Here is a 23,102-nt window from a genome sequence, read left to right as displayed (position 1 = left end):
TTCTGTTTCTTCTTTCTCATGATTCATTCCATTGGTCAAAATTCTTCTCCACGACTTGACTAGAGCATAAATTAATTCAATGCGAAGTTATACATGACAGTTATATGAGACTTCATGCCGTCTTGGGGAGGGAGGGGGGAGGGAGGGGAGAAAAGCTGAAACTCAAAACTATGTAGAGCCGTGTGTGGTAAACTAAAAATAAATAAAACACCTTTAAAAAAAAAATAAAAATAAAAATCTAGTGAGCGTTTGGGTCGTTTTTCTTCCTCCTCACCCTCTCTGAGTGGCTGCTGTTCTCAGTGCTGGCCTTCTCCTTGTCCATCTACTGCTTTAACCACTCGTTCCTCAGCTGCCTCAGCATATGTGGGGTGAGCCGCCCTTGCCACACCAACTTCGAGGCCAGGGACTTTGAAGCCAGACTCTCGGCCATGGCACTGTCCAAGGCTTCTCCCAAGCTGGGCTTTCAGCCCCAAGCAGCTAGCCCTGCTTCCCTGCTGGGGAACTGTCCAAGTTCAACGTCCACTGGGACTCAGACATGTGAATCAGCCTGGCGATGTTGTACACACCCTTCTGAATGATGCCATCGAGTTCTTTCTGGAATGTCTCAGACAAGGCTGGCATCAGGGAACATGTCCACAAATCAGTAGCTGAGCCACAGGTACAGATCCACGAGGTCCTTGATGTTTTTTTTTGGTGGCTGTAAGGGCCACCCGGCATAGTGGTGTAACCAGGCAAATGTCAGTGGCTCATTCTGACTGTACTGCCTCGCAAACTGTAACAGGGAAGAGCTGACAAATGGCTGCTTCTTGTTGATGGGGGCTGTGCAGAACATGTAGCTCACCTGCAGGTTCAGGGGTATGTGCTGGATGAGGTCTGCTGAGAATTTGAAATCATCCATGTCGCATACAAAATACTGCCCGTCAACTTGGGAGAAGTCCACAAAAATATCAATAAGATTGGCGAGAGTTGTATTGGGGAGATGGTATGCAAACATTTCAATCTGGTCAGCAGTAGGATGAAGGCCAGCTGCCTCTATCAGCTCCACAGGCTTATGCAAAATCTCCTTCAGTAATTTCAAGTCTTCTGGATACATGGTAGTGACCTCCCCTTCTTTAAACTTGGAGCTGAATCTGCCAGCCCTGCCTGAGATCTGCTGGGCCTGCAAGGTGCTGATGGGCTCCATTTCCCTCTCCCCCTTCTCATTGATACTGGGCTTTATGAGAGAGTTAAAAATAATTCTTTTTATGCTCAAGTTCAGCCCCATGCCAGTTGCATCGGTAGCCACCAGGATTTTGCACGGATCATCAGGATCATTAAACTTTTTCGTCTGGGCAAGATTTGTCCTGGGGGGAGACTGCCATATATAACAGCTGACTCCAAGCTCAGAATCTCAATCTGACAACTCACAGATAAATGTCATTCTTGCTAAAACAGACGATGCAGTCCCCAGGGTGAAGGTTATCTAAAGACTTGAGAGCATGATCCACCACAGTGATGGGCATCTCTTATAATGCTGAACCTCCACCTCCTCTCCCGTGGTGTACATCAGTTCCATCACAATGTCAACAGCAGCAGCTTCTCCACACCAATGGATTTCTTCCGCACAGAGCCTCAGGAGTGCTCTGGTCCAGGCCCATCCTCTAGCAGGATCTTTAATCACCCTGATTTCACCAGTCACAGCCATGTTGTAAGAAGACATGACACTGCACATCTCAACAGTGCAGGCCACGTGGGCAGCTGGTTTTCCATCTGGGTCGGTGACCACCCGTTCTTCCCCTGTTACCAAGTCACATAACACACAAGTATTATTACTCTTTTAGAAGATCTTGTGGGCCAACACCTTTAAAGGGCCACAATAAACCCTAGACTTAGCAGCCAAGTATCTCTGGATAGCATGGTAGGTTTTCCCACTGTTGGTAGGGCCAGCGTCCTTACAAGCCAGCATTGGGAACATCTGCTTTGCATGTCTCATGAAGAATGGGAAAAGATCATCCATGTGAGCTGTGCTGAAGCAGATATCATTCAGTGTGATATGAATATCCACATCCAAGGACTGAGACTGCAAAATATAATTTCTAAAACTGATGAAAGCTTGGTGGAAGAGTCGGGCATCCAGACCATAATTGGTGTGCAGTTTCTGTATTTCTTTCCTCTTGTAAAATCTGTCTAAGGCTTTCCTGACTTCGGCTTTGTTGAGCAGCTGGGTAAGCTTGGCCCCCACATTGCCCATGGCGTTGGGTCCCAGTGGCTTCACTGGCAGCGGGACGTAGAGGGACGTGTTGGGAGCCTTGGAGCCGCATGAGGACAATGATGAGGAGGAGAAGGACCAAGCCCCCGGCAGTAGCCCGGTCCAGTGCCCAAGGCCCCACCTCCCAGCCTGGCAGCAGCTTAGGGCCCACCCGGGCTGGGAGCCAGGCCCAGTACAGCGCCACACACCGCAGCAGCAACAAGCAAGTATTTTTAAGTACCTACTGTTTGAGGCTCTGGGGATACAAGCACAAAGAGTATGAATCCTGAAACACAAGGAGTTTATATTCTATTAGGGTATATGATATGCATTTACATGTCACATTTATATATGTAAACATGGACAAATACATATATGAATATATGGTGAACAAATATAAAGTGAATAGCTACAAATATATTCAAAGTTAAATACATGGTAGTTTGGCTGGAAGGGCAATAGAAATTGCAATTATATCAGGAAAAACTTCATGCAGAAGGTGCTGTTTGAATTGTGTCAAAGAAAGAAGTGGAGGTAAGGAAGGCATGTGAGACTGAGAGTACAAAAGCATAGAGGTAAGAAATGGAGTTTTGTTTATGAGAAATAGAAAAAAAGGCCTGTTTGGATTGCGGAGCTCAGGGAGAGGAATAATGTCCATTTACACTGGTAAGACAAGATGGGACCAGGTTGGTTAGGGCTTTAAAAACTGAGTGAAGGAGTATGTATTTTATCCTAGATACAATAGGAAGCTATTGGAGTTCATTGAATAGGGCAGTTGTATGGTCAGATGGGTACTTAGGGAAAATTATGTTGGTAGCAGTATATAGGTATAAAGGCAAGCAGGGTGGGACTTTTTGCTGTTTTTGTTTTGGAGTGCTTCTCAGCACTAAGGCAATCAAGTGCCTTTGAGTCTTGCCTTTGTTTCAATCAAGAGTCTTTGATTGAATCGAGAGTCTTTGATGACCTGCTTAAGTCAGGGGAAGGCCTAGGTCATACGGGTTTGAGTTGCGTGGTTGTGATGCCCTCTGACCCTGAAGAAGCGTATATATACTCTGAGGTTAGCATTTTGCTTAGGACTCACTCACTGGGAGAGTGTTGGTGTGGAGACTCTGGGTAGCCATTAAGGAACTCTCCAGTTTTGAAAACACAGAAGATGTTGGTGCTTCACTCTCTGATAACTATATGTATTGCTATGGTTAGACGGTTTGAAGCCTGTCTGTTGATTTGTGTTATTTTTCTCTGTTTGTAATTTCTGCTTGTAATTTCTGTTTGTATTTTCTCTGAAGTTCAGAGTGCTGACTTTTCCTCCTGAACTAAGAGAATGATGTATGTATGTTTAATTAAAGTGAGATTGTAAACCCCTTAAAGTTGCTTTCCTTAGAAAAGTAGATCAAAGAATCTGTGCTAGCAGCCCTCCTGTGTGCTGGTGTTGTTGGCCTTACACAGTCACAGTAGCAGCAGGTAGCATTGTTGTTACAATAGGATAGGCATGAGAGACTTGAGGCATGAGACTTCATGTATGTATGTGTGTATATATATAGCTATAGGTATATAGTGTGCACATATATACATAGATACACACACACACACATACACACACACACTGAATATATACAGATAGAAGATAATTTTTTGGAGGAAGGCCCTGTCAGCTGGGGCAGAGGTAGTATTGAGAAAGATTTCATTTAGAGGGTAAACCTTGAGCTGAATTTGGAAGGAAACAAGGTTTTCAAAGAGGTAAAGGAATGAGGGAATGTAGTTCAGTCCCAGAGGATGGCAATTGCAAAGCCACGAGGAAGGGGAGATGGCATGGCACATGTGAGAAACAGCAAGAAAACCAATTTTTTTTGGTGGGGGGGAAGGGAGGGCAATTAGGATTAAGTGACTTGCCCAAGTAAGTGTGTCAAGTATCTGAGGCCAGATTTGAATTCAGGTCCTTCTGACTCCAGGGCTGGTGCTCTACTCACTGTGCCACCTAGCTGCCCCAAGAAAGCCAATTTCGCTGGAACATAAAGTGTAAGAAGGTGAGTAATACATAAACAAGCTGGAAAGGTAGTTTGGGGCCATGTTGTGATGGGTTTTAATGCCAGAGGAGTTTTTTTTGTTTGTTTTAATTCTAAAGGCAATATACCTGTAGAATGTATTGATCATTCAAAATCATTTTAGCAGATGTCAAAATAGATTGGACAGGGAATTGATTTAAGGCAAAGGAAAACAATTAGGAAGGTCTTGTAAAAGTATAGGTAAGAGATGATGAGTCGCTGAACTAACGTGGTGGTTGTACAAGAGAAGAGGATGTATGTGAGAGATAGAGATGATGTGATTTAGCAGCTAATTGAATATGTTAGGTGAGGGAGAATGAAGAACGAAGGTTGACTCTGAGGTTGCAAATCTGGGTGGCTGTAAGGACAGTGGAACCTTTAACCAAAATAGGGAAGTTTGGAAGAGGGGTTGGGGTATGAAAACTAACGAGTTTTGTGTTGGGCATGCTGGTTTCAGACTCCTCTGGGACATCCTGTTCCAAATGTCTCATAGACAGTTTGTGACACAGGACGAGAGCTGAGGAGAGAGATGGGCTGGATATATAGATCTGGAAATTGTCTACATAAAAATAATTAAACTTATGAGCTAATGAGGTCACCAAATGAAGATAGGGAGAGAAGAGAAGAGGATCTAGGACAGAGCATGGCTAGGGGTGCAGGGGGTGGGGTGGGAGTGGGGGTGGGGGAAGAGACTCGCAGTTATGTATTATGATCTAGCAAATGAAACTGAGGAGTTGTCAGATAGGCAGGAAGACAACCAGGAGAAAAACTATAATTAAAAATGCAGAGAGAATATCCTGCAGAGGGTGGTAAACAGCATCAAATGCTGCTGTGAGGTTAAGATTTTCATCTCTTGTAAAGGCCTTTTCAAATTTTTAAAGTTGGTTATGCCTTTAATACATCTGATAAAGAATCTTTTATCTTATCTTTTACCTTTAAAAATTAATAGAGAAATTGTTTCTCCCTCCCTCTTTTTTTAGGACACCAGCTAATAAACTAGATTGAAGTACAATAATAAAATCTGAAATGCAGTTAGACTACTTTTCTGAATTTCCTTAAAAACACTTGTAGTTTTTATTATTTCAGCTTATTTAAGAACTGATACAGCTGAAAACAACCAAAAGACATTAATTAACTTTACTATCCAGGTCCAGAGAAAATAGCAGACCTACTATTAAATAAAAAAAACCCAAAGGAGCTTTGTGAATCAATAAGCTTTCAATCTGATAAGAAGTCTCCATTTGTAGGAGTCTGGGAAAATGATTAGTTGTTTATATTGGGCAGACTTGTACTTCCACTGTTAGCATCTGTAGGGTTGGAGGGTTGAAGGGCAGTTGGAGTAAGAGAGGCTTAAATAAATCCCACTCATTTTTACAGCAATGTGTAACTTCCATATTTTGAAAGGTTATCTGAAGAATTCTTTATCTTCTCTGTTGGGATAGCAAATACTAAAAGCACCAAGGCAAACATTTCAAGTTCAGCAATTCTTAGTGACCATTTAGCTGGTAACTTTTGAAAACTGAGACATTTAGATGGGCATTTTCATTAAGTTGAGTACTGGTGTGTTTTTTCTCACTAGATTATTCAGGTAAAGCCTGGATGACCATTTATTGGGCACATTGTTTAGGAAATTCATTTTCAATTACAGGTTTGAGTAGATGGTCTCTGAGATTCCTTCCATATCTGAGAATCTCTGACTCTAGGCTCTTTGAGTATAACCTCTTAATAAATTGTACCAGTAATTTGGGAGAGATGGTTTACTTTTGGTGCTCTCCTGGATATTTTGGCATAAAGTTTAAAACTATGTAGGATCATAGATTTCTAAGCTGGAAGGAATCTTGGAGATCATCTCTCCTTCCTTCTCTACTTGTTTTTGTTTTTTTTTAAATTTTTTATCAGACACTTATTTATTGATATCTTATTCGTGTGTATGTGGACCACATATCACCTTTTTATTCCACTATTGTATGTTAGCTGTTTTATAGACTCCACCTAGAGATAAGCCACCTTTAGTTCCATTAGTTTTTAAATTTTAATTTTTTCCGGTGAACAAAAATGCATTTTATTTCCCTCCCAACTCCCCCTTCCTTTACAAAAGAGAAAATTCTTGAGATACTTTTGCATAATCAACTAAAACAGATTACCACAATGGTCATCTAATAAATTATATATGCACCCCAAGTTCATTACCTCTAGATCAAGGCTAATTGCATTTTTAATCATGGGCCCTCTGAAATCATGGTTGTTCATTGTGTGGATCAGAGTTCTGAAATATTTTGAATTTGTTTTTCTTTACAATCATGTTGTTATTGTATCATTTTTTCTTTGTTCTGCTAATTTTCCTCTATGTTAATACACATTTTTCTAGGTTTCTCTGAAATAATCTCTTTCTCACTTCTTACAGCACAATGGTACTCCATTGCATTCATAAATCATAATTTTTTTTAGCCATTCTGAATTGATATATATCTCCTTAGTTTCCAGTTCTTTGTCACCACAAAAAAAGCTATATATGTGTGATGTTTGTTTTTTTTTTTTTTTTTGTACATGTAGGTCCTTTTCCTCTTTTTTGATCTCTTTGAGGAATAGATCTAAAAGGTATATTTTTAAGTCAAAGGGCAGGCATAATTTAGTTAACTCTTTGGTTATAATTCCAAATTACTTTCTAGAAAGAGTAGAACAATTCATAGGTCCAATAGTTCATCAATACACAGAACATTTTAAAAAAGGTGGCTATTGGTTACTTGGGTTTCTTCCATTGAAAGCTGCCTATTCATATCCTATGACCATTTTCCATTCCTTGGCATACAGGGATGACATCAAATTGTGTATCAAGATACTATTAGCAGATACCCTGTTTTCCAGAGCTAAGACCCAGCAAGCAAGCTTTGCCCTGAGCTTGGCATAACAACAATCCCCTGCGCTTGGAACTGCCAAATAAACTGAACTAGGTGCCCTACTGCTGCTCCTGGCTGTGTTAACCCTGGTTCTGTGCTGCACTGAACAACTGCAAAGCTCAATGATCCTAACAATTTGGAGACTGTTTGTTGTGGTCCAGCTGTGGACTTGGAGACTGTTTATGCAACACCCAAGAATGCTGTGTTGTGGTCCAGCTGTTTGTGGTTTTCATGCTTAAAAACCCTACTGATGCCATAAGCAGGTGGATTCCTTTCTCAGGAAGGAGGATTTCACTTGCAAGCCATTTCCCTCACTTTGAAATTAAACTTAGGTTTGATTCCTGACTCTCTTGTCTCTAGCCTGCTCTGTTCGACTCCCTTCATCCACAGGTTAGAAACTGGTTTGGTCCAGTTTACATGTGTTTAATGTGAAAAACATGTTAAATGAAATTGTTGTCCTGAGGAATCTTTCTCCAATGATACCAGATGTCATTTGGCCTTCATAAGTGTAAATTCTTAAAGTATACCAAGGAAAGATAGAAACTGAAGGCTTCAGGCTTGAATTTGGGGGTTACATTGAGCTGGAAGAGAGGGACATAGTTACAAATAGTTGGTATTCTCCTGGTGAGACACACCAAGCATAAAGCTGTCAAGGAGAAAACTATGGTAGCATACAGGGTATTCCTAAAGTCTGGACACATAGGCAAAAATGCATATTTTCAAGAAATGAAATGAATGAAATTTTCAACAACATTTTATTTAATTGGAGTATTAACAAATAACATCTTCAATATGATTTCCATCATTTGTGATGCAAAGGTTGACAAGCTTTGCAAGATTCACATGAACTTGATGCAATAACTCCACATTGCCATCAGTTTTAGCACATTCACTCTTTATGCATTCAATCAAGTGTGTTGCGTCTGTGATTTTCATGGAGTACACCTTCCCCTTTAGCATACCCCAGAAAAAGAAGTCAAGGGGGCTAAGGTCTGTTAATATTGCAAATATTTCAAAATATGCATTTTGCCTATGTGTCCAGACTTTAGGGACACCCTGTATATCAAGTTACTTTGGGACATCCAGAAACTGAAGTTTTCCTAAGTTTCCCTCAGAGAAACGCATATTTAAAGCAAGCAATTAACAATTATGCAATATCATTATTAACATTTACTTTGGATACGGTAAAACAAATAGTAACAAATTTGGAAGTTATTGTAACAAAACCCCCTATAATAAGGAAACACAGGGTCCAATACCCTAAGGCACTTTTGAAAGATTAACACTTCCTTAAGGAGAAAGAGGATTGATAAATGTTCTCAAAGCACATGGTAATCAGGTTAAAAACTTATAGTATCTTTATACTTTTGGACATCTCTTTATGGGGTAGAAGGCTAACAATAGATACATACTATTACATTTGTTGACTATAAACCAGAAGTAGTTTACCTAAGTTGGAGCCTATGAAACTGCTAAGTTCCAAGAGTGGAGCCACAAGGGCCTCAAAAAGTGACATCCACATGATGTAAACCAACAATATCCTGACAAAGAAGTGTCCAAGAAGTAGGTGAATCATGTAAATTTGTTTATGGAAATAAGTGACAATCCAAGAGTAGGTCATCACCCTCAGAAATTAGAGGGACTTTTTCTAAAAGGAGAGCGTACTTATTGATTAAAGCAGATTATGTAAGGAAATGGTAAAACCTGTGCAACATGACTACCAAATACATAGCATGAAATCCAGGTGACCTGGCAGTTAGGATTATTTATGAGAAGCTTGCTGTTGTTCATGAACTAATAGATGACAGACAACCATACTATAAAAAAGACTTCAAAATATCCTTAAGAATTCAACAAATTCACTGCACTGTAACCAGACCATTGTCACAAACATAATTGTTCATAATCATTTGGACTTGATCTCAATTAGTTGAAAAATTTAAAATGCTTTTAATAAAGAATTATAAATGCTTTTAATAGATGTCACTAAACCAAATACAATATTTGCAATCTCCAAGTTATACGGAAAGAAAAGCTTTCAAAATATATACCTAAAAGAAACCAGTCAAAATCATATGGAAGTGGGACATGGTACATATCTACCACCCCCATTATTCTGTTTTCTTTTGGATTATTCCAAAGATGTTCAGAAGATGTTTTCAAGAAAGTGTACAAAAGATAAACTTACATTCTAATGCTTTTATTCAAACACAATTTTATCCTTCTATGTAATAGCCTTTAGGACATTAAACACAGAAGACCAATGGTTGGATATTAACTTACCTGGTGATTACTATCTGAATCCTATCAAATAAGATAAGAAGGAACACATAGCAACAGCAATGATAATGACTTGTAATCATAGTAACTGACGTGGGAATTTAAAGTTTACATAGCATAGCAAGGCTGGAGGTAGGTAGTTCAAGTGTAATTATCCCCATTTTAATTATCCCCTGTTTGATGAAGGTGAGGCTCAGAGAGATTAAGTGAATTGCTCACAGTCACAACTAATAAATGTTAGAGCTGGGACCTGAATCCATCTTCTGAGTGCATCCAAGTTCAGACTCCTGAAAGTCTATCCATGGATGCCAGGCAAAGAAGCCCTGGAATCTTACTCTTTCTGCACAGCTTGTGGAGAACTGCTCACATCTACAATTCTTGATGAGCCCTCTAGTGGCCAATACGATGTCTCAAAATCACTTATTCAAAGTTCTTCAGGATTGCTGAAAGGAAGCAAACTTGTGGAATAAGTCATATTTCAATAACAATTTTTTCCACAACAACTCTGTGATGTTTGTAGTACAAGTATTATTTCCTCCATTTTATAGATGAGAGAATTGAGGCTGAGAAGACTTAAGCAATTTGACCACAGTGACATGGGGGGGGGCGGGCAGTGGAGGGGGGCGATGGGCAGCTAGGTGGCACAGTAGATAGAGTGCTGGACCTGGAGTGAGGAAGACTCATCTTCTGAGTTCAAATCCAGACTCAAATACTTACTTAACTGTGTGACCCTGGGCAACTCACTTGACCCTATTTGTATGAGTTTCCTCATTTGCAAAATGAGCTGGAGAAGGAAATGGCAAACTACTCCAGTATCTTTCCAAGAAAACCCCAAAGGAGGTCATGACTGAACAACAACAACAAATGGGGGAAGAGTAATGCAAGAAGCATTTATTAAGCACCTATTATGTGCCAGGCGTTGTGCTAAGCATTTCACACATGTTATTTCCTTATTGATATCAGAATAATCTTGGGAGATAGGTACTATTTTACTCACATTTCATAGCTGGAGAAATTGAGACAGGCAGAAATTAAGTGACTTGACTTTAGGTGGCTGATAAGTATCTGAAGCCAAGTTTGAACTCAGGTTTGACTGACTCCAGGCCTTGTATCTAGGTGTTTTCCATATATGTTATAAAAGAGATTCATACATGAAACTAAAAACCTCTATTATATAGAGTTTGCTTTTCTGGTGCCCAGGTGGTAAGTATGGGAGTTGGGATTAGAATTGTCAACTGGATCAAACTGGCCCCTAACCTGTGGATGGCTGGAGCAGAATAGAGCAGGCTAGAGACAGGAGAGTCAGGAATCAAACAGAAGTTTAATTTCAAATGGATTTCAAGCAAGGAGGGGATCTAGACACATGTGTTGGGGCCTCATCCCCACTTTAGTGTAGGCAGATCTCAAAACTTATACCTATGGCTGCACAGTGAGCACGGAGTAGCCTTGACAATAAGGAGTAACAGCAACAGTGAGACAGGTTTGATTCATAGCAGGGCTTCCGGACCGGAACATGGGCACTGTAGGTGCTTGTCTGAGCTCAGAGAACACCTGGTGCTGGTCAAAGCAATACAATAATTATATGATTTTGCCAGAGGGTGAGATCATCCAGAGGGTGAGTGCAAAGGATTGCTGTTATGCCAAGCTCAGGGCACAGCTTGCTTGCTGGGCCTTAGTTCTGGAACATAGGGTATCTTCTAATATTTTGGACAGAACCCAGTTCTCCTGACTTCCAGTTCAGCACTCTCTTTACTCCATTATATTACATATGCAGTATCACTCTTCTAATTTTCCCCTTTTGTTGTACCTGGGAAGACATCGTTCAGTCATTTTGCTCATGTGTAACACTTCGTGACCCCATTTGGGATTGTCGTAACAAAGATACTGGAGTGGTTTGCCATTTTCTTTTCCAGCTCATTTTGCAAATGAGGAAACTGGGGATTAGGTGGACTGCCCAGGGTCAGTGGGGAGTGTCTGAGGCAGAATTTGAACTCAGGTCTTCCCTACTAGAGGTCCTATGCTCTATCCACTGCACCAGCTAACTGCCCACATGGGTATGGGAGAGGAGCACTACTATGCCCATAACAGGAATACAGTCAACACTGAATTTAGGCTTCCCCCGAATATAGACGGGACCTTAAAATGAGGTCTCTTTGAAAGGCTAACAGACACACATATACACAAATACACAAACGTGTGCAGAATGCAGAATAAGATATTCATATTTGAACACCCTAATGTGAGAATTTGCTTTTCATAACTGCATAGTTAATATGAAGGCTTTGTTTTTCTTTTCCCCAGTGGCAGGTGTGGACAAGTGGGGAATATAGGAGTTAAAAAAAAGGAAGGAAAGAAAAAAGAAGGAAAAGAAGGAAAAAGGAAGAAATAAAGGAAAGAAAAAAAGAAGGAAAGAAGAAAGGAGGAAGAAGGAAAGAAAAGAGGATCATTGAAGCATATTTTTTAAAAAATGCGGAGAAAACACAAGGCAAACCTCAAAAAAACATAGACAACCTGGACAGTTTTGAAGGCTACAGGTTCGATTTATTATGTATTTAAAAAGAAAAGCAAACTCTATATAATAGAGGTTTTTAGTTTCATGTATGAATCTCTTTTATAACATATATGGAAAACACCTATTTTATGTGATGTTTGCTAAATTTGTCATAAAAAAAGAAAAATAAATAAGGGTTAGACTTGATCAATAAGACTCCAATTTATTTGGAATTGTTCACTCCCTATATGGCCATTAATATTCTTGAGTAGCCACACAAATATGTGTATGTGAAATGAAGTAATTTCATAATTTAAACCTCTGAAATGTTTTTGCAATTCTTTAAAAGAGCATTTCAGCCTCCATTAACTTCCATTTCCAATTCCATAAATAGCTGTGTGTCATTGAGCAGGAAGACAATTTAAGGGTATGCTGTTGTTAGACAAAGCTTACAGAAACAAAGTGGATGGAGACGTTCAATTTAGTGGGAGGTATGGTTTTTTTTTCCTTTGGCTACTGATTAAATTTGGGACTAGATTAAATCTATTTTTTCATTATGCCTGTCAGCATCCTTCACAAAGGAACCTCAAATTAAAATGAAAAAAAAATCAATGAAATATAATTTATGGTTATTTCACAAGTCTAGATTAAGATTCCCACAACTAATTCTCTCCTTTTCTTGCTCATATTTTCTTTTAATAGGGTGCTCATACTATAAACATAGAATAACAAGCAATGTGGCTTTCCTATAATTTAGTATTACAAAAGGAATTATTTTTCTGTAATCATAGACATAAAACAACCATCCTTAGAGCACTGAATATACTCCTACCATTTCTGTCCTCATTGTGATTAGATCTCACTTGTATTCATTTTAGAAAGAGGGTGCATTTATCCATGTGTGGGGGTTTTGAGATAGAATGCAAATCAAAAAATGTCAGAAAGAATCATAGCAACCAGTAGTAAATAAGGTAACTGATGTGTGTCAAGTCTTTGACTCTTTCAGACTTCATTCCTTAAGGCTTAGACAAGGCTTCTGAATGTAACAGAGGCTTAATAAATGTTTGTTGAATTTAATTAGTATGTTAGGGATTTGATATATGTTTGATATGTGTTATTTTCTTACAGTGACATACCCGTTTTCCCCCCAAACAGAAAATGTTTCTATTTTGGCACCTGTCTTGGAGTTACCAAAAACCTCTTAGGAGTTTTACATGTCTAATGATGAGCTTAAAAAATTACTTGTACATGTATTCCAACTGACATTAACCAAATTGATCAGTGAGATTAGGGGACATGAAAATCGTAGAATCATAGAATTTTAAAGTTGGTAGGAACCTTCGAAGTCATCTACTCAAACTCCTATTTTCAGATGCCAAAGCCCTGCTAGAATTGGTCTAATCTGTCTAAGCTGTCACAAAGAGCTTCCTGCCAGGGGTGCAGCCTCAAGGCCACATGTGACCTTCCAGGTCCTTGGGTGCAGCTTTTTGACTGAGTCCAAGTTTTATAGGACAAATCCTTTTATTAAGGAGATTTGTTCTGTGAAGTTTGGATTCAGTCAAAGGGCCACACTTGAGGACCTAGAGGGCCACATGTGGCCTTGAGGCTGCAGGCTCCCCACCCTTGTGAGACAGTCTTATTCTTCCTTATTCAATCAATTCAATCAACTAATAAGCATTTAAGTGCCCATTATGTGCCAGACATTGTGTTAGCTGTTAAAGGTAGAAGTGGGGGGAGGGAGAAATAAAAACCCATGCTTCCAAGCTTCTGCTCTATTTCACTCTTTGAAGTTTTTGATTTGTAGAGAGGTAAACTCCTCAAGGACAGGAATTTTCTTTTTATGCTTCATATCCCCAGAACCTAGTACAATGCCTTGTGTATTGTGGCTGCTTTATATTTTTGAGTTGACTTGAATTTCTGCTGAGATTTGAAACAAAAATGGAAGCTGAGCTGTTCTTGGGCAAAATCACAAGGTAGACAGTTTGTCTTTATGGTGTGGCATTTAAAAAACTCCAGAGACATAATTTCTGGGTAATTTGTCACTTTATTAGTAATGCCAGCATTTTCAATAAAATGTCAGTGGCACTCTTGAATGCCAATGACTCTCATAGCAGCAGGCTCAAGATTTATATGCCCTTGGAAGAGTTAGGTATTCCTGAGGGTGGCAATCAACTGTGACTGGTTAATAATTAATGAGAATGAATATTAAAATAAGGGGCTGATCTATATTCCAATGAGGGTCTTGAGGGCAATGACTTCGATCACCCAAGTCTTGGTCAAAGAGATTTATCAATTTCTATATCACTTGTCTGATGAAAGGGGGAATCCACATTTCCCCAGACCTGTCTGAGTAAACACAATGAGCAGGAGTTCACCCATCAGCCTAAACTTAGAATTTCTTTAACTGTCTCTGATTAGAGCTCAACCATCCTGGCTGGGTAAGTCCTTGACAAAGATTTCCCACACTGGTTGAAATCTGATGAGGAAGTAGAAGAGGGGAAAAACCTTGGTCCTGATCCAATAATTAGTTACTAATACAAGAGAGAAACAATTTCTTTGTCACATTCCTTACCCTCTCTTTCTCTCCCCTCCATCTTTCCTATCATGCCCAATGACCTGATACTTTTTTTTTTTATTACTCAGGGCTCCTCCAGGGTGGGTCCCCCTTCTCCTGCATCTCTGCAAAGAAAACCCTAAATGAGGTCACAAAGAGTTGAACATGACTGAAAAACAACTGTACAACAACATACTAGCTGGAGCTTTGCTTTCTCTAGGTCAGTTTGAAGACACTGGGAGTTCTGACTTAGCAGTCAATGGAAAAAAGGCTCCTCCCAATACAAAATGTCAAAATATGTGCCAGTCTTCCAGTCTCCTAGAAATAGCTCCTTAGCATGGATGATGCCATCTTAGGTGACCTAGGCATGCACCAGACTCACATTACAGAGGCAAAAGGGAAGTTCAGTTAAAATGAAATAAACTTGACAAGTATAGCATGGAGAACACAAAACTAGCTAACAGTTTGGGTGAGAAAAAAATACCTGAGGCTATCACAGTATAGCTTAGTGGAAAGAGAACAGGATTTGGAGTTGGAGGATATAGATTCATACCTTGACTTTGCAAACTAAAAGCTACTTAAACTTTGTAGGTCTCAGTTTCCATATCTATGAAATGAGGGAGGTGGGCTTCTTCTCTTCCATCTATTTCTATCATATTCTATGAAATATGAAACTGTGGGTTTTGGTGGCTCTTCTATCAGTGCAAACATATAGCCATGACTACCTGACACTTTTCTTTCTCTTTGTGTTTGTTCTTTCCTAATCTTACGCAAATGAGTGCTGGAGATAGAGCAGACCAAGTTTCAACCTTGTGAGTTTCAAAAGGTCAGAGGAACCAGCCAGGGTCCAATGATGGGAGTCCACAGCAGAGGCTGCTATAGAAGTTTCAGCCCTGATGCCTCAGGAAGAGAAGCCTGCATAGCCACCTGAAAATCCATTAGTGAATCAACCAGGAAGCTGAGATAGTATGTTCTTCAAGCAAGAGAGCCAACTATTCTTTAGCTATACTGCATTCAGAGGTGAAGTTGTTTGAAGAAATGCTTGTAGCAGCCTTTTTTAAGGTTGAGTCCACTCTTTCCAGGGACTGAGATGAGAAAGTATCCCATTTGGGGAGGCAGGATGTATTTGTATTCTGTTATTACTAAATCTTCTCAATAAGTATTGTTCTGTAAAAGGTATTAATGTTAACTGCTTATCAATGATATTGGGGAGATATTGGTTGCTTAAATGATATTTAGATTCAAACTGTTTATGATATTGGGGCACTAATTATAGGCCACTAATTAGTTATGAAATTGAAGCACTATTGAGGGAACACAGTGGACTGGGGATCATGGGCAACAGCATTGGACAACCCACATATCCCTTCACTGATTTCTCTAGAACCCTATAGGGATATTTAACAGTAGGCAGGCTCTGGAGACCCAACCTAATTTTGAATTTGAGGTTGGGAGAATGAACACAATGCTGCAATAAAAGGTAATTTAATTTCAGGTTGCGTTGACAGATGTGTGAGAAACGTGGTTTTGGCGATCACTGGACTTCCTAGGCAGGGCCAAAGTCCTGAAGAAGAACCCTGTGATAATCCCTAGGGAAGGCTGTACAGACCACAGGACTCCCAGAAGAAGACCAAGTGGCAGCCATCCCTTAAATCTGCGGGGATCACAGGGCCTCCTAGGGGTCAGACCCTAAGGAAGACCCAAGTGATGGCCCCTTAGGATGGCAGTAAGATCACAAGGCTCCCGAGACAGGGCCGGAAGTCCCATGTGATGTCCCCTTAAGAAGGCCATGCAGACCACAGGGTTCCCCGAGGGAATCCAGAGTGGTAGCCCTCTTAACACCGCAGTGGGGATCACAGGACACCCCAAGACAAGATCCAGGAGTAAGCCTGGCGAGCTTCCGCTGCCTGTTGCTTCCCTTCACTTGACATTAGGAAAATCCATGTGATTTGCCCATTGACACCCAAAGAATTCAGGACCAGAGTGGGCAAAGGAAGGCATTTTATTACGCTCCCCGGGAGAGCGGGTGTAGTGCTCGCGGGAACACTCACACCGATACAGCTGCAGGAGCAGGGGTAACCATTCCCTCCACTCCTGCTAGAGTCATGGTTAGTTTACAATCTTTGTTTTTTTACATAGTTTTCCTAGGTTATACAGTTTATATAAATAGGGTAATAAGGATACAGAAGCAAAAGTGAAGTTAATTAGATTTTCCTTGTCTTAGTTTAGGATTAAACTATATTCTTTTACTTCCCCTACTTTCCCTCTTTAACATATGCAAATGATGCAAATCAGTAGGCCTGGATTCTTGACCAAGACCAGACCCTAGATAAGCTTGAACAGGTTCAAGTGGGTTTGGCCTCTCTAATTCCCCAGACTGCCTTCTCAAAAAGTATGCACATGAGTACAAGCCTCTGACCTCTCACCTGACCGACCTTGAGGCCTGGTCTCTGCTAAAGCTGGGGTGGGGGAGGGCAGGGAAGCACACCTTTACTTCTGTGGAAACAAAACTCCTCCTCCCATTTCTTACAATTTCCCCCTCTTCTTTTATTCAAATTTTTGTTTCCACATTTTTAATATTCCCTTACTCTCTTTCTCATCTGAATTTTTCTCCTTAATCATTACCCCCTTAAATATGGGAAGGATTGATCGACGCATTGAAAAATCAAAGGGGGCAGTCCCCTTTGTAAATACAGATACAGAGACCCAAAAGAAAACGATAATGCAAATGTCCCTTTAAGATTCAAAAGTCTCTTCCCATAAGCTGTCTGGCAGGGAACATCAGTGAAGTCTTCTGGTCCTTGGTATTTGTTCCAGCCATCTCCAGCATCTTCTTCTTGCCTTCTTGTAGGAACCAGCTTTCTTTCCATTCTCCTACAAAAGTCACCTTGGCACAATTTTAAGTTACATTTCTAATCCTTATAACCCTATCATTTTACAAATTCAAAATTGGAACCTTGACCAATTGTTCCATGTTTAAGAAATTTTACATCAGAACCCAGTTCCTCATACTTTACATTAACTCCCTACATACTTTACTTAACATACTTTACATTAACATTTCCTCACCAGGAGGATAATATTTCACTAAGGAATTAATAGCAGACTCCAGCACCTACCTAAATACATTAGATAACCAATTCTTAACACAGTACATATATAAAACTTTTAGTCATGCCATGTTTCTTTGATGGCATTTACAAATAAACCACAAGCCATTCTTCTTTTAACATTACTAACTGTAACAAAGCTTTAGACAAGCATGATATTAACCAAATAACAAAATATTCTCACAAGCCCTTGACCTAATTGTCTCCATACCATTTCTAAGAAAAAAAACCTAACTTAACACTAGTCCTAGTCCTAGAGTAATCTAAGATGTTCCATAATCAATTATTTTAATAGATTCACAAAATCTTCTGATTATAGAAACTTGCCACCAAGAGAGTAGGGACTTAAGAGTAAGGGGATCATATTTTCCCCAGCTTCCTGTCAACTCCAGGCAGAGGCTGTGTCAAACTGCAAGCTGCATTGAGCCAGGCCTAGTCTGCCAGGTTTCAGTTGAGACATCAGGTCAAGACGGTCCCACCTCAGCGCATGCTGAACAGTTGCCCCCTCAACTTTGCCAAGAAATCATACCTGCGGCTCATGCCTGCCCTCCCACAGGGCTGCTGCCATCTTGGGTCAGCCTTCCTTGGTACTCACACCTGGAGTTAGACTCAGAAAAACAGTTAGTTAACAGTCCCATTAAAGGCAAGTTTCAATGATCAGTGACTATAAAGTCACATTGCTTCAGGAACATCCTTAAAGCTAGCTCTAAATAGCTTGCATGCATTTCCTCCCTTGTTCATAAAATCTTCCCATTAAGATCATAAGTTACTTCTCTAACACATTTGCATCAGTTTCTCCTCTATTTCTCTATTCTTCTCTAATTATACCTGATCTGAAAGAATTGAACCATATAATTTTTATCTTTATGTTTTAGATGATGGAATGAATTCAAATCCACATTTAACTTTTTCCATCAATACATAACTATTCTACAACTTCTCTCCTAAAGACACTTACTTTGAAATTCCTTTCCCTAAACTGAAAATGTCTCTGATTTTGGTCCAGGGATTAATTACACTATTGGTATCAATACCTAATTGCTCTTATATCACTTTAAAACATCTAAGGACCCTATCCTACAAAGATACAATATAACTTTATATCCCAGCCTTAGTCTATGGGATGATTCAATAATATTATCTCATAAAACTTCTTCCCCCCCCTTTTCGGATTTTTGCTCCCACACTTCTTATTCACTCCTATTCTCAATTTGTTTTAACATTAATTCACATTCTTCATCATCTTTCCCATCATCTGTTTTTACAATCAACATTTTTATCCTCCCTCCTTCATTAAAATATACCACCCCCATACCCTGAATGGCAGTTTTGGTAACCAATTGTATAATACAGGGTATACATAGAGGTAACAAGAATAGGCCACATAATGCTAGCAGGAAGACTCCAATAATTTGTTTCCACCAGGAACCCTTGAACCAATCAAACCAAGAAGGATCGAATGGACTGGTCCATGTCTGAACTGGGACATGTGCTAGTTTCCTGATACTATTAGTAATTTCTTTTACAGCCCATCCATTATCATCTATTTTTATGCAATAACTAGAGAGGTTGAGTTTCCCACAAACACCTCCCTCTTCTGCTAGCAAATAATAAGACAGCCTCTCTGGTTTGGGTAGCCTGATCAGCCAGTAGGTCCAATGCCTTGGCAGTCTGGTTGTTGATAATCTCTACCACAGATGAGTTCGGTATCCCCAACTCCCATCCTGGGCCCATGTAGCAGGCCCATAGGTTTGAACAATTCTTTGTGGGGGCCACTCATCTCCCCACCCATTGGCATCCCTAGTGACTGTTAGGGAAGTATCTGTCCCCCGCTTGAACCTCTCACTTGGGGGTGTTAGATCATCATATAGCTGTATTCCTAATTTGTTCCCTTCTTGTCCTGCTAAAAAGGAAGCATTCCAAAGAAAGGGATAATATTGCTTATCTTGGAACCCCAAGGGCCCTCCTTGGTAAGACCGGGTTCCATTCCTTCAATATTGGCACCTCCACAGCTACTCTGTCCTTCTCCACTCACACTTTTCTACCCGGGGGCTACTTGTTTTGTTACTTTTACTCCAAAAAGTATCAAAATGTCCAAAACAAAAACCATTATCCCATCCCCACTGTCTATAAGGATCCAGGAGTATTCCACTAGTTTTTCTTTCTGCTTGACACCTTGCTATAGCTACCGAGTGCCAGAAATTCTGACCTATATTACCCTTACTCATAAGCCTTATACCACAAGAGGTCATTAGGTCTGGTATGGAAGAGACCAATTACTAAGGATCCAGGCCGGACTCAGAGGTACAGGTACCCAGGGCCAATTTTCAAATTGTTGTGGACCCCCACAGATCCAACAATTGGTTACATTAAAAGTTCTGTCAATGACTTAAATCATGGAGGGGAGATAGGGGCTCCGATGATCAGAGCAATCCAAGTAACCAGGACAATAGGAGTCTGGATATCATTTTCTTGCCTAATTTTTACCTTAAGTTACCTAACTTTACTAATTTTTAGCTCTCTTTTACCTTTTCCAGAAGAAATAAGCCTGTGCTTTCCCTTATGCCTCCCCCCCTTATTCTGATGGAAGGAAAAAAAAATGCCACTGTCCCTGTTATCCCCACTATTCCTAATTTTCAACTAGTGGAATAATCCCTCCATCCTTCATTGAAGCTGGTATATACTGAACGATTAACAAGATAACGGAAACAATATTAATACAAAGGTTATTAGTCCGTTCTCTCCCGGTGTCCCTCTCCCTTCCGGTGTAGAATAATCTTCAAGGGGTTGGAATTGTCCTTAATAGTCCAGTCTTGGGATTCCCCCACAGGTCCTTTTACCTTGGTGTAATGAGTCCACCCTTTCTCAGCAGTTCGTATAGCGGTCTCTGTAGTGAGAAGTACCTGGAACAGTCCCTCCCAGCTGGGCTGAAGCTTATTTTCTTTCCAGGATTTAATCAGCACCCAGTCTCCATAGGTTTGAACTGCAACCAATTAGCTTACAGGTAGAAATTCAGCAGGCCTTCTAAAATTATACAAAAAGATTTTACAGAACCTTTTTCAAAAGTATTTTACAGCTCTAAAATGAGATGTGCCTCCTTCTTAAAGCAAAATAACCTTTAAACATTGGGATTAATTCAAATTCCCAAAGTGCCATCACCAATTAGTCCATAAACCTCCAGATATTTCCAGATATCACAAAATTCTTTAGTCAAAAAGGTGTTTAAGTGTTCTCCCCATTACGTTTCTATACATTGCATACCCTTTGTCCGTAGGAATCCCTCTACCCTGAAAACTTTGCACAAGAATGAATATCCAAAAATCCTTGGTTCACTTAACAACATCAATTTCTTAACTAAGTACAATTCCTAGTCTAACCCCTAGATTACGAGAAATTATTTTAATCACTAATGCTAACATTTTCATTTCTAAGGCCCAATACTCTTAGCATTATAAGAAAGTTTATAAAGCCACATTTCTAACCGTTCACAATGTATCCTGGATTGACAGGAGGACCCAACAAGGCCTTTGTATAAATACTTGCTTAGGTTATAGCAATTGGACAACTTCTTAACCTAATGCGGCCCTAACATAATGTAATAATGCCCTAAACATTATTATGTATGTAAAATTTGAACTACCCATTTCAGTCTAGGTAAATACCTTTCTAAACCAAACATGACAGTTCAGAATTATCAAATTTTCATCACATCCTTTAAAAGCACCCATTCACATATATCAAACTCAGATTAAAATCACAATGGTCTTCTCAAACTTCACAATCTAAGAGAATTTTAGAAATACAGAAACAATAAATTTTCAGATGACATCAATTGCATTTCCAGGTCACCACATATAGGAATTGTTGATCCTATTACTTCTGGAATATATAAAAATTTGAGCAAAAACCTGTTGACCCTTCCAATAGATAGGGGTCCATCCTCACCCTTAACTCCCATAACCTTTAGGATTTTTCTCCCAATTTTTACCCCAATGGGTAGTGTACAAAGGGAAGATCTCTCTGTCCCTGTGTCTACCAAGAATATTATGTCTTCTTTATGATCCCCAAACTTTAGGTTTACTAGGGGTTCTCAGCTGGGTCTAGAGAGAAAGAACCCCGGACCCCAATAGTCTTCTTCCTCAAAAGTGAGGAGGGGAGCTCCCTGTTCTTCCTTTCTTAAGTCAGGACACTCTCTCTAAAAACATCCTTTATTACAATAGTAACAGACTGTCCTACCTGCCCATTTACCCACATCTCTCCTATATCCTGAAGCCCTGTGCCCTTTGAGATTCTCCCTTAAGGATTGTTTATGATCACCTCTTCCTTCTTGCTTCCTCATAATTTCCCTCATAGTATTGGCCATGACCTGAGCTTTCTGTTTCTGTCTTTCATCCTCCCGCCTTACATATACTTTCTGAGCCTCTCTCAATAATTCGCCTATTGATCTCTCACTCCATCTCTCTCAATTTCTTATTTATATCTGGCCATACCCTAGTGACAAAGTTTACTTTTAGCATCCCTTGGGCCACAGTGATGAGGGCACAGTCTCTGGGAACCCCCTTCAATCTGGAATACAGTCTCTAGGAGCCCCCTTGAACTGTCCTTGAATCTTCCAACTAGATCTGGCCTTCCCCTAAGGCCACAAGCCTTACATTATCATTAGGCCCAAATCTCTACCTAGCCTTGCTCTTTATTGTCCAGCTACTTCCCACCCCTGATACTATCAATATCCATGCCTTCAGCTACCTCCAACCCCCAATTCCATTCTCCTGGTTGCTGGAGTCTGACCTCATCTCGTCCTCCTTAGACTCCTCCCCAAGACCCTTCCTAAAGCCCTCCTCTAGTCACCCCAGACCACCCCTCAATGCCTCCTACAATCTTTGTGTATATAATCTCCATCTTGCCTCCTTGAAGGTGCTCAGATTCAATCTAGCTCATCCCAGACTAAATCTGGCCCACCTGACAGGCATCACAAAGGGGTGGGACCTCCCAAGACAACCGTCATGGTGAACCTCCAACAAACCCCGTCCCCTCCCTTGGCCGAGAAGGCCCAAGCCGAATTCCTTAGGCAGGACCCAGCGTGTGGGCACCTTGGGGTCTTGAGCACCCCCAGAAACCAATGGTTCACTAACAACCTTCATTTTGATTTAACCTCTTTAACAGGATCCTGAATATCTCCTAATTCTTTCTAGGAACTGAGAAGGAGATTCATTTTTTTTTCCTGATTTCAAAAGCCTTATATTCTGTGATTTTGGCACAGCTTCCCTTATCCCTTCTATTACCAATTGTCTAAGATCCTGCATATTCCTATGATGTTATTTAATATTGTTATCCCAGCTTGGATCTTCATTTGGGAATTTTCTATCTGCAGCTACCACTCCTGGTCCTGGAGGGTGTCCCCTTTCTCATCCCTCCATGGCTGCCTTTCTAAGCATACCCTTTTCTTCTCCCATAAACAGGAGGTTGAGTATGGACATTAATTCTGCCTAGTATTAGGAATA

General features: G+C 40.2%; 1 pseudogene; it reads right to left on the bottom strand.

The window, feature by feature from the left end:
* Positions 1-322: 322 nt before the first annotated feature.
* On the bottom strand, positions 323-22,742 carry LOC118857580 (annotated as a pseudogene).
* Between the last annotated feature and the right edge of the window lie 360 nt (positions 22,743-23,102).

Source organism: Trichosurus vulpecula, chromosome 7 (genome assembly GCF_011100635.1).
Source record: "Trichosurus vulpecula isolate mTriVul1 chromosome 7, mTriVul1.pri, whole genome shotgun sequence".
NCBI classification, from domain to species: Eukaryota; Metazoa; Chordata; class Mammalia; order Diprotodontia; family Phalangeridae; genus Trichosurus; species Trichosurus vulpecula.
Note: the sequence above shows the minus strand (reverse complement) of the source record. Positions and strands in the feature narration are given on the sequence as shown.